Raw genomic sequence first — 12,485 nt, forward strand, 5'->3', positions numbered from 1 at the left:
CAAAACCTTGAATGTTTATGCTCCTAATCCCCCGAGACCAGCCTTGAAGCATTTGTTGCTCGTACCTAGAGGGCGCCACTGCCGATCCAAGTATGTTGTCGATTAAGTATATACTCTTTGGCGCTATACGCAGTTATGTCCTTCTATGTTATTTTAAGGCGAATCCTGCATGTGGCAAATTCTGTTTAACGTTAATTGTATACACTGCCTGTCTTAGATTTCCGGTGCTCTCGACTTGAGCATATACTATACGTCTATCTTCCAGCCAGACGAAGGGAATCTTCTTCATTGTGAACACGGTTGGACGCTCCTTCCTGACACCTGACTGCGTTTGCATATAGGTTCGGCAGTCTGATATCTACGGCCTATCAAGGATTTAGCTTTTAGTATGTATTATTATTAGGGGTGGGCGACAATTTCCGTTCCGCTCCCGGAAATTGCGACAATTCGACATTTCCGCGTTCCGACCGGAACGCGGAAATGCCGAATTGTCGCAATTTCCGGGAGGGAACGGAAATTGTTGCCTGCCAACCACAACAGGAAGCACTTACAGATATAAATAAAGCAGGGGCCCGAGTGGAAGCTCAAATTCAGTAACGTGGCGACTCCTTACCTGATGTGCAGCCATGACTTTCTCGAGCGCAATCCCCGTGTAGTTCCTGACACCAGGAGGTTCTGTCTCCTCGTCTGCTGCTCTGATCGGTCTCTGGCCCGCGGCATGTGAACTGCATGGAAGCCCCGCCCCACACACCAGCGGTGGGCAACGTCTTCCGCCCTTTCCCCCACTACGATGGACAGCTGACTCGAGGGACCCCAGGGACGTCGGCGCCGTGGCAAGTACGCACACAAACTGTAGCGGGCGGCAGCGGCAGGCCAGAAGCACCAATTTCCGGGATCACGGAAATATCGCGTGATCGCGGAAATTGCGTGCATTCTCGCGAGAATTGGCGGAAGTGCCTTCCGCCAATTCCGCCCACCCCTAATTATTATTGGGCTTTCGTTTCCCCCATTCACTGGCGTAATATCCACTCTATGCACTTGAGAACCTGGAATATCGGTGTTGCCGCTTCTCTCTTTAATTGCCTATGTTGTATGTGACTTTCTATTACGATGTATCAGCCATTTTCTTCTTCCCTTCCCCCTATCTCTTTCTCTTTGACTTTGGTGGTTGGTTTCACCGTTTTCCTATCACTTGACACTGACATATCAGGGGTGACTTGCTCTCTTTAGCTACCACTGGACCCTTTGGGCCATATTTATCGAGTTTTTGATTGACCGCTATTTGCTATTAACTGGAACTGTTCTGGACATATGTACATAAATGTTACCTTTGAATAAGAATGTATGTCAACACAGTGAATTGTTTGTTGAATTTACCTTATTGTATTGTTTATACATGTTTATTTGATTCATTTTCTAGGTTTTGTTCTTGCCCCATATTATCCCTGGTCTATGCCCTGATGAAGGTGGGGCCCCCGTGAGGGTCCTATACCGAAACGCGCGTTGGCGCTTGATTCGATGACCTTCTTCTTTATCACCTGGCTTCTTCTGGATGATATACCAATCACTACATCCATTTGAACACCTAAGGATAATTTGTTTTCACCCCAACTTGATCTAGTGTGGTGAATGTGGTTTGGATTGAGTGTGTGCATGTATGAATTCGAGTTTTGTGTGGGGCATTGAACCATGTTTTTGATTAACAGATATATACATTGATTGGTTTTGATTGTTTGTATAATATCGATATATGGATTTACCTGACAAAAAATTATTTGGTAAAAAATTGAAATGAATAATTCAACCAAAAAGTAAAATAAATATAAGAGGTCTATTTTTATATCTATAACTCTCGTTGAGTGCTTTATATATTCCTATCTGTCCTTTCCTTTCCAGTTTAGCCTTGCATTCTATCAGGTATCTATCTATTAGGCCCTAATACATATCTATTGAACCGGTCTTGGTTCTCCTCTTGAGTTTTTTACTGGTTATAGAAGTGGCACCCTCAGAACCTCTCATCACTATACTCCTGGACCTGTGGAGAATCAGAAGGACTGCCCTGCTGCCTGAAGCCTGAAAGAAGATTGGACCTGATTGCCTCAAACCCAGGACCCAAGCAGTGACTCCAAGGTTCAGTTGGCTGACCTCCTGTTTGAAATATAAGGAAACAACTAGCTTTCAGAGGCCTTTCCCTGCAGCTGCACAACTGACCAGTACCAAGTGTATCTGCCTGAACCCTGCTGATGTCCCCTGCTGTGTTGGGTCATGCCCCCAAGAGTTTCAACTCCACGCCTAGGACCCTTGACTTGTGTTACAGTGTATTCCACCAACTCCAGAGCTGAAAGAACTTGACTCCAGGTACGTTATGGGCTTATCGCGTCAAAAAGAACTCTCCCCGATTTCCTCATGAAAGTGAGTGGACTTCACAGAGGCCAGCGTGTGACCTGCCTCGAAACAAACCCCAGAATTCACCACCCAGGGCTCTTCGCATCGACAACAACCGCCTCACGTTTCCTGCCATCACAAAGCTCTGATTGTTAACCAGCTTTTTATGATGACAATGACCGCAACGCCAATACAAAGTTTCAACTGAGGGCTGAAATTGCAGCTACCCGCCTTCGACCTTTCCCTCTCTGAGTTCAGCTTGCAGCCTGATCACCGATGACCCTATTTATGGGTGCTTCTCGTGTGAACATTGGACTAAGTAAGAAGGTATACTTTCCACCCGGAGGAACCCTGTCCCTGTATCTGATCCGCGATGCCATGCAGCGCGCGCTACGAAATTCGTTTTATTTATTTTATTGTTTACTTACTTGCAATTATCCATATTCCGGTTTTTAGAACCCCCCACCCTGCCCCTCCCCCGCCCCGCCTTCCCGCCCCACGAAACTCCCTCCACGGGCCGCAGCTGATTACCACGCATATGCCTTTACCACGCAGGCTATTAGCACGCATGCTTTCACCACAAGTATGCATTTACCACGCATAATAAAGAAATATGCGTGTTATAAGCAGTATCGCACATACCACAATTTCATTTAAAAGTTTGTGTGGAAGTAATATGCGTGGTTAGTGTATGCAATGTAGTGGCACTTTCAATGTGTCCAAATGCATGCGCGATGTAATGGTATGCGTGGTAAGGGGGTGCATGGTAGTGGGCCATGCGTGGTAGTGTACGCGCTATAAAGGCATGCGTGATGAAAGCATGCATTGCTTATCATGCAACCGTAAGGGAGCATTAGAGGATCTGGGGCTGTACAGAGATGCAGATAGTGGGGGTAGGCAAAGTAAAGAGCAAAACACTCTCCGTGCACTTTCATGGAGCGCTCAAAGGAGAAGAAAAAAAGAATTCTCAGAATACAAGCAGCATCTAGATATAAAGGATATAAGTCAGCCAATCAGAGCACTTTGAGACTGAAATGCTTCTCTGCAGGACAAACATAAGAATAGGGAGGAAACCTATTGAATCAAGAGTACACAACTGTGATATCCAACAAAGCCACCCAATCATGTGTAAGGGGATGATCCAAAGTCCACTGTAAATATTTTGGAAACAATAGGTCTAGCCAAATGGCACCTAAAGATGTCCCTAGGCAAGATTTAAAAGTAGTTTAGCAGTGAACGTACAGCTAAAGCATTAAAATACAGTGCAGAAGAATCTTCAAAACGGCATCTAGATTACGACAAAAGAATAAAAAAGTGAGCAATTGAAGATAAACACTTATTGTTTTTTTTAATACGTTTCTAAGCCGTATTTATATCCATTTAAAAAAATGCCATACACTGCATGACTAAAGCTGCCTGCTCATAATTTATCAAGGCACTATTAACAGAAACAGCAGAACCCACAATCAAACATTCCAGAGCTCCACTCGCTTCTGTGATGCAGAGCGTCAAAATAACTCGATGCATGCCATTTATTTGTATTAAGCACCATTGAGCAGACATCATGATAAAATGAGGGAAGGCGTCGGCCCCAGGCCAGCAACACTGACGGGCAATGTTTGTCTTTCCAATTAACCTTGGTCTGGCGCCGGCTTCAGCAAGTCCAAGCAAATCATTAAGACGTGTTTTAAGTACAAACTTGACAATCTGGGAGAATAAGCATCCAGTGTACAGTTTCCAGAGGGTTGTTTGGAGCTATTCTAGGCTGATAAGCAGCAATCAGACCCTCTTTGTGTTTGATTTATCATTTCAGCGATTCCTGCAGGTGCTGTAAGAGCAGCCAAGGCTTATTTGTTACTATAGTTACTCGAAGTATTTTGCCAGAGATTGAAAGAACATTAAAGCCACAGGACGGTAGGGAATTTCCAAGGGTCTGTTGTTGCTAGGAGAGCATCAATATTCATTTTTGAGGGATAAACAAAATAAGAGAATCCTGGAAGCAAAGTAAAGTGAAGTTGTTGGGAGCATAACTCAAATTTCATGAGAAACTATTCTCAAATACACAGAAAACATGCGAACAAAGGGATCCTAGATCTAGGGAACCCTACAACAGTCTGATAATACATTGAAGGAATCACTAGGCTGACATGAACCATTGAGAAAAAGCACCGTCTGAAGTTCAAGACAAGTTTGAGATAGGCTTCCCTTTCTGCGGCAGGAGGACGAGAGGCTAGTGGTGAATACGGCGAGGGTGAGGGTGTCTACCTAGTATAGGCTACTGCATATGTCCTAGCAGCATGCAAATAAATTAAGAATCATTTTAGGAAGGAGATTGGCTTGCCTGCCCAAAGGTATGTCTTATCGTTGATCCTGGGATGAACCCTCCCAAGTGTGAGGTCTGCACTAGGAGAATTTATCTTTACAGCACAAAGTAGAGAAGAGGTTGTGTTAGAGGTACCAGAGTTTGTGTATCACTACAGTGCACATAGTTGTGTCCACAGGAGTCCAGATGTGTATCACTTGTTGCTAAAGTAGAATGACATGAATCTGATGTGAGAGGGATATCTGCAACACTGACCGGCTCTTTCACCTGCTTGCAGATACATCCTTCACCATTTTGGATATCATATAGCTGTGGAAAAACAAGATAACTTCTGTAAATGTGGACATGATGGGCCTGCAGGAGAGGAAGGCAGCTTCAAGCAAGCCCCCCAGAACTGTGCCAATAATGGCATGGCACACTATTGCTTACATTGCTTATTAATTCAAGATTTCTGTGGCATGATAATTGCACAATATTGCATTCAACGTAAATGACTCAAATGCGCTTCCATGCCCGTGGATTTAATTATGTTCCATGAGCACCATATATCTTGGACAAAGTTCCAAGCTGAATACAGTGATTATTCTTTGTACTGCCCATATTTTGCTTCATATCATGGCCCAGGTTCTCTGATGGCATCTTAGATAATTTCTTCTTTCTGCCCTTGTAAGACCCCAACAAGGGGCACACAGTAAAACTCAGCATTGTTACATAGGTCAAATGTAGTGTCGACTACATCTTTACCTAGAGGAAGAGAAGATGCGTGGGTCAATGGAGTCAGACAATTTTAATGCTAGGATATCACAATCAGGAATGCACTCACAAATTAGTATCTTACTTCTATAGTATCTGAAGGTTGGGTCCTACTTCCATCACTTAGTAAAAACGAACTTTTTAAAGACTACGTATAAAAATGTGTCATTACATAAAGGTTCCATTCGTATTGTTCAAAAAAGATGAATCCGACATCAGTCAATGCAATAGAATACACAAAATTCCACATCGGTAAATTGTTGCAAGATATTCCTATGAACAATTCCACAACGTTAATACGTTTTGTTCCATTAAACCAGTAACTTCTTCAGGGCTCTAAGTCCTACACACAATATGATATGCATATTTCTAATTGAAAACTAATTGTTTACAAACATATTCTATATTCCTGTATCATTCTACATCATATGGTCAATATAATATATGAAAAGGTAGTCTCAAGTTCCAAATGTGCACAAACATATGCCTTTATTTTAATGTTGTAGATGATCTTATTAACATTTATATACGTCTACTGTGAGTTCAACATATTAATATAGTCTCTATTTTAAAAATATATCCCTTATACTAGCAATTATTCATACGAAACGACACATAATTCGAAATCACATACCAATAGTCTTTTGGTTGACCAAAGCATAGTTCCACATGTTGGCAGTACCATCAGGCAATGCAAAATCTGAAAACAAGAACATATCAGGGCCATTAAAAATAAGAACCCTAAATATGGCAAGGTAATACAACATATGTAGGAACACACATGGGCATAACGCAGGCCCCTGCAACTCCTGCGGGACACGTGGGCCCCCAACCCTTCATGGGGCCCCCATTCAGCCCTAAGCCTATGTATATCTATGACATCTGGGAGATTAAGGGACCCCTCATCAGATTCTGTAGGGAGGCCGCATCATTTTGCATTGCGGCTCTGATAAAACAATGGGTTTGTGATTAGACAATACTTATGCTACCCCAGGGCCGCACTGAATATTAGAGCTCATTTGCAGCAGAGCTGTGGTGGTTTTGTACCACATAACAATACTTTGTAGAACTAGTTGTGCAGTGAACTGTTTATAATCTCAGCTGCTTGTTGTAAATTTAGAATACTGGTAATGCTAGGAAACTGGATAAAGGAGTCAGGGAGGTATTGGCAGAATGTACGGATGAACAGGATGACACATGAGCTTGACACTGGCTACGGGACTAGTTTAGATCATTGTTTATTCTATGTCTTTCTTCATCAAGACATTTCAGAGTTGGACTGGCATTACAGGGGTTGTGTGTGGGCCTGGACCAAAATTCCGTTTGCGATAATTTGGCATTTTCGCATTCCGCGGAAAGCGCGAAAATGTCAAAATTTCCACAATCCGCATCTTAGCGGTAATTTGTTTCTTGCTCGCGCTGTAAAAAAATACATTCTCGCGTGTGCGCGATCGCCTTACTTGAATCCCCGCGTTCGCCGACAAGTTTTCCCGACCCGGTCGCGTTCTCCACGAGATGTTGGATTGTTGGTAGGCATTTTGCGTTGTCTCGCGACAGTTGGCGCCCACATTAACGTCATTTGTCGCGCGATCACATCATTTGTCGTGCGATCACGTCTTTCTTCTTGCGATCATGCACCGCGAGAGTATGAGAAGATTGAGATCTCGAACGTGAGCGAGAGTTTGAGGACGCGGGCACGTCTAATGGAACGCGAAAATGAGAAAGAGACCCCGAACACGTCATATCCAACACGACAGGGAGCGAGAGAACGCGATCAAGTCATTTTGGACACGCCATCGACATCCGGCGGAAGTAATGTGAAGCTCGAGAACTCGAACATGTAAAATTTTCAATTTGGAGAAGAATACAGCTCTAGCAGCATGAAACCTTCTGCAAATGATGATTTTGGATGAAAACAACTCCTCAGATTGACATTTGGCTGTCCTGTTTTTGTGCAAGGAGTCCTTTTTTAAAAAGGTGGGGAGAGGGAGGAAGTGCCACAGAATCTCCAACTTCCTGTTCCTGTCCAGCACGCTCCTCCCAGTGCTTTGTTCATCTCCTGCTCATTTTGCCTTTGGATTTTGAGCTGGAAAGATCACTCTTTTTGTCTGCTGCATCATTGCAATTGGATTTGAGGATTTTTTATTTGGATATTTTACAAGTAAGTGGTTGTTGTGTCTGTTTGATTGTGGGCATTGCAGTTGTTGTAGTAACTACAATTTATTTTTGGTAACTATCATCATTCCTTTTTTTTAAAATGTTGTGGTTAGTAGTAGTCAGTAGTAGGCCCGAGCTAGTCATGGCCTTATGGGTGTGTGCATGATGAAGCAACTGTTCCTTTGGTGTTTTTTTAATGTATTTCATTTTTAAGCATCATTTAGGGCCTGGATGGCATTGGAATTAGTTGGGAAATGTGTTTTTTTGGGGTGGGCTTTCTGATGTTGTTGGGCCTGGCCATGTGGCTGGTGGCCATTTGAAGCCTAGGCCTGCAACCTTGTCTGGCCTTGTCTGCCAACAGGCCTGCTTTCATCTAGTAGGATCAGAGCAGGTAGCCACAGATTTATTAATCAAGTGTTTTCTGTGTGGTCTGTTGAATTTAAACATCATTTAGGGCATGGATGGCATTGGATTGAGTTGGGGAAGTGTGTTTTTTTGGGGTGGGCTTTCTGATGTTGTTGGGCCTGGCCATGTGGCTGGTGGCCATTTTGAAGCCTAGGTCTGCAAGCTTGCCTGGCCTTGTCTGCCAACAGGCCTGCTTTCATCCAGTAGGATCAGAGCAGGTAGCCACAGCTTTATTAATCAAGTGTTTTCTGTGTGGTCTGTTGAATTTAGACATCATTTAGGGCATGGATGGCATTGGATTGAGTTGGGGAAGTGTGTTTTTTTGGGGTGGGCTTTCTGATGTTGTTGGGCCTGGCCATGTGGCCGGTGGCCATTTTGAAGCTTAGGCCTGCAAGCTTGCCTGGCCTTGTCTGCCAACAGGCTTGCTTTCATCCAGTAGGATCAGAGCAGGTAGCCACAGCTTTATTAATCAAGTGTTTTCTGTGTGGTCTGTTGAATTTAGACATCATTTAGGGCATGGATGGCATTGGATTGAGTTGGGGAAGTGTGTTTTTTTGGGGTGGGCTTTCTGATGTTGGTTGTCTTAAATACATGCTTTTGTTGTGTGTGTCTGGTGTGTGTTGGTGTGCAATGCATGCACCCTGCAGACCTTTTTGGGGCCTGTGAATGTTCGTATTTGTATTTTGTTGCATTAAAAAGGCAGAGCAGTGTGCTTTAGCATGCATCCTTTACCTGGCTTTTATAGGCCTTTTGTCAGCTCCTGATGTTTCCCAGGCCCCCTGCTTGTTTGTGATTTGTGAGTGTCCATGTGGCTGGTGGCCTTTTTTTGTGTTGGGAGTTATTAGTGTCCTGCTTTTGCCATATACGCCTGCATGGTTTTCCTATTGGCTTACTGCTTCCATCCATCCACCCCCATTGCCAGCAGCATCTCCATGGATGCTGAGATGCTCAAATAATTTAATGGCAAATAGGGTCCACCCCACTTCCATTACATTTTTATTTTGGTGGTTCTTATCAATTTTCCTATCCTTCCTGAGAGTGTAGTATGTGACTGTACACAGTATATAACACAGCCCTTGTTTAAAAAAGTCATAAATGGCTAGACTATATCTTTTGTTTGCACTAGTACAGTAGTAAGTAACTGAACCACAACAACAAATGCAACATTTCACTGATGTTCTTCTCCTGGCTTATTTGCTTTTAGGTGCACAAAAAGCCAGAGGAGGAGGTGTCATCAGCATCACCCGGCTACCCGTTGTACTGCTAGCCAGACAGAAGTCCTGCTGCGCATCACGTCCACGTGTGACCAGAACTTGTTGTGCATCTGCATCCTGCCTGACATCTGAAGAGGATGGCCCCAAAGAAAGGTACCAGGTCCAGTACCAAGAAAGTTGCCGGTGAGAAGAAGGAACAGAAAAAGGAAGTGCCATTAAAAACGACTGGTGGTGTGCCGGCCAATTTTTTTTTGGCACCAAAAAAGTTATGCCTGCAGCAGCGTTGTCCGGGAACCAAGCTGGGAGCAGCACCTCAGCACCAGCGGTCCAACCCCACCAACCTAGGCCCAAGGGCTTTAGTGTTGCAGAGGTAGCCAGTCTACTAACGAGCAGCGATGTTGAAGAACTGTCATTATCGCAAAGTAGTACACAATCAACACAGGTGCAAACTCAGCAGATAAGTGTTCAGCCGCAACAAGAACAGCAGCAGTCGCAACAAGAACAGCAGCAGCCGCAACAAGAACAGCAGCAGCTGCAACAAGAACAGCAGCAGCCGCAACAAGAACAGCAGCGGCCGCAACAAGAACAGCAGCGGCCGCAACAAGAACAGCAGCAGCCGCAACAAGAACAGCAGCAGCCGCAACAGCCCACCATAGTAGTTGTTGCTCCTGACGTAGGGGCATTTCAGGAAATCGAGCTTCCTGCAGATAAAGTGGAGCAAAGTCAAACCACTGTTTCAGAAGATCTATTGTCTTCCAGACCACCAGCAAGGAAAAGGAGGCTTAGTCCAGCATCTTCTTCTTCAAGCCCCACTTGGCACCCACCAGCTCAGTCTGAGAGTGATATACGCCACAAGACAATGCTTCTGAAAAGGAAGGTCCCAGAAAAACTTAGTTATGGAGGTAAATGTAGAAGAGGGGCATGATGTTGCTGATGAAGATGAGCCAGTCATCACGCACATTACTCCCACCCCAGAGGGATTGGAGACCAATATTCTCACCCTATCCAGAAAGGCTGCTACTGAGCGGGATGTAGCACGGATATCATCAACACAGGTTACACCACCACTACCTCCAGCTGCCATATTTTCCAAGGCCCGCCAGGGACCTACATCCAGCTCAACCATCTCAGTAGGTAGTGGTAGTAAAAGTCACAGTCTAGGTGCACAGGGTCACATTTCAAGCACACCCTCCAGTTCATCTGGTATTGAAAGTGGCACATCCAGCAGTGCCAGAAAGTTCTCCTCCCCAGTTTGGGATTTCTTTTCTGTTAGCACCAAGGAGGAGAACGTTGCTAAATGCTCAATTTGTCGGCAAGGTGTTCGGTGGGGTAAGCTTGGTACAAACTATGGTACCGGAGGCCAAGCAAGTCATCTCAGAATACACCACACTATCGTGTGGGAGAATCACCTACTTCAGTTAAAAGAAAGTAGGAAAACTCAACCCATTGAAGTTGGTCAGGAAGAATCAGGCAGCGATATTATTGTGGAGGAAGGTGAAGAAGAGGGAGGCATTTCTAGCCCTGTCCCCAGTAGTGCAGTGGTACCGCCCACATCCTCCTCAGTAACATCTGCGTGGCACCGCAGTAAGAGCCATACTCCGAGTCAGGCTGAGACACCAAGGCGTCCGAGTACCACAATGAGACAAACTGTGTCGTTGAGCCTAAGTGGGTTAATGAAAACAGCACCACAAAGGAAAGTAATCCAGCCTACCATTGAGAGCATGTTTAGGTTGGAGGGGCAGTTCCAACGCAACCACCCAACGACACGGTTGTACAATGCGATGCTGGCTAAAATGTTAGCGCTGGACCTTCTTCCTTTTTCATTTGTGGAAGGGGTGGGTTTCCTTGAATTTGTGTCAGCCATCTGCCTTAAATGGAAGGTCCCAGCCGGTCCTATTTCGCAAGAATTGCTGTTCCGGCACTACATCATGATGTGCTGGAATTGTTTGGACAAGCTTTGCAGCAAGAATGCTGTTCACAATATCCACCTGACAACAGACATGTGGACCAGTTGCCAAGCCACAGATTACATGTGCATCACTGCACACTGGGTCTCTTTTGTGGGGGTTAGAGATAAGCTATCGGCACGAGGTGCTGTTGACACAGCTGCGATTTTTAAAGGTACTCGGAAACATGCAACTGTAGCCATGTTCGCCATGGAGAAATCTCATACGGCTGAAAACATTTTAGACCAGTTTCGCAGCAAGGTTTTTGAATGGCTGTGGCCAAGAGGGCTTAGTATTGGTTTTGTTGCCACAGACAATGGCAGTAATGTACTTAAGGCCATGGAACTTGGTTCCTATTTCAGGGTTCCGTGTTTGGTGCACTGCATAAACATTATAGTTCAAGACTTTCTGAAAAAAGAACCCATAGTCAGCAATTTACTGCCCATCTGCCGAAGAATATGCACTCATTTCAGCCATTCTTTTAAAGCTCGGAAGCAGCTGAGGATCATCCAACGTGAACATAGGATGCCAGTCAAGGCACTCATTCAGGAGGTGGCAACACGTTGGAACTCAACGTATTACATGCTTGATTGTCTGTATGAGCAGTACAGGTCACTCCATGAATATGTCTGGAAAGGAAGAGGGGATGCTACTGTAAAAGGCATGAACCTTGAGATGGAGCAATGGAGCCTAATTAAATGCCTGACTGAGATGCTTTGTCCTTTTGAGGTCTTCACACGTGAAGTCAGCAAGGAGGACTGTACAATGGGCCAAGCTATCCCATTATTGCAAATGCTAGAGCATCAGCTGAAGAATGTGTCTGAATCATACAAAGGTGTAGAGGACAAAAGGGAAGCCTATGACTTGGTGGGGAGCTTAGCCCGTCGCTTAGCTGAAAATGTAAGGATACAAAATAAAATTTTGTCACAAGAACATTACATTAGTGCCACAATTCTGGATCCACGTGCAAAATTTGGACTGAAGACATTCTTTGCTTTTTCCGAGATTGATGTTGCCCGCTACAAAACTTGTATAGCTGAAGCAGCCAGTAAGTTGGAAAATGAACGGCTGCTAATTAAAAGCCCGCAAGATCAACCCACAAGAAGTACTTCAGCAGGGCATGCAGGATCAAGTGCAACTTCGTCGGCTGAGGGCAGTGCGTTTGGATCACAACACTCACTATCACTATTGACAACAGCAACAATAACTGGATCATTAGGCCCAGTACAATCGTTAGACGATTGGTATGTACAGTTAGGCATTAATAAGCACAGTGCTGATGCACAGAGAAAAGAGCACGAA

Source organism: Triturus cristatus, chromosome 8 (genome assembly GCF_964204655.1).
Source record: "Triturus cristatus chromosome 8, aTriCri1.1, whole genome shotgun sequence".
Classification (NCBI taxonomy): Eukaryota; Metazoa; Chordata; class Amphibia; order Caudata; family Salamandridae; genus Triturus; species Triturus cristatus.